The following is a 634-nucleotide window of genomic DNA, read 5'->3' as shown; positions in this document are numbered from 1 at the left end:
AATGAGCTATGATCATGTCACTTCACTCCAGCCTGGGTGACAGAGCAAGACTGTCTAAAAAAATAAAATAATTTAAAAAATAAAAATAAAAAATAAAAATGTAAAAACCAGATACAGACCATATGTTATTAGGCAGTGGGCAGGATTCAGCCCACCAGCCATAGTATGCTGACCCCTGTCTTAAGTGAAGTTATTGATAAGACCCAAACCTGAATCGGTCCTAAAATCAAGACTTTCAAAGCAGATTATTAATGAGAAATGCCCTGTGCCAGATGCCCCCGTTGTATGAACAAGGTCAGGTTCCTCATACAGGACAATGGACTGGCACTTGCCCACTTTTTAATGGTATTCTTATTTTTTTTGTTGAGTTGACTTCTTTGTATGTATAGTCTGGATATCAGTGCCCTGTCAGATGCATAGTTTGCAAATATTTTCTCCCATTCTGCAGGTTGTCTGTTCACTCTATTGATTATTTCTTTTGCTGGCAGAAGCTTTCAGTTTAATTAAGTCTAATTGGTCTATGTTTGTTTTTGTTGCCTGTGCTTTTGAGGTCTTAGTCATAAATTCTTTGCTTAGACCAATGTCCAGATGAGTTTTTTCCAGGGTTTTTTTTTTTTTTTTTTTTTTTTTTTTT

Source organism: Piliocolobus tephrosceles, chromosome 8, assembly GCF_002776525.5.
Source record: "Piliocolobus tephrosceles isolate RC106 chromosome 8, ASM277652v3, whole genome shotgun sequence".
Taxonomy (NCBI): Eukaryota; Metazoa; Chordata; class Mammalia; order Primates; family Cercopithecidae; genus Piliocolobus; species Piliocolobus tephrosceles.
The sequence above is the reverse complement of the archived record's forward strand: the minus strand, read 5'-3'. Positions refer to the sequence as shown.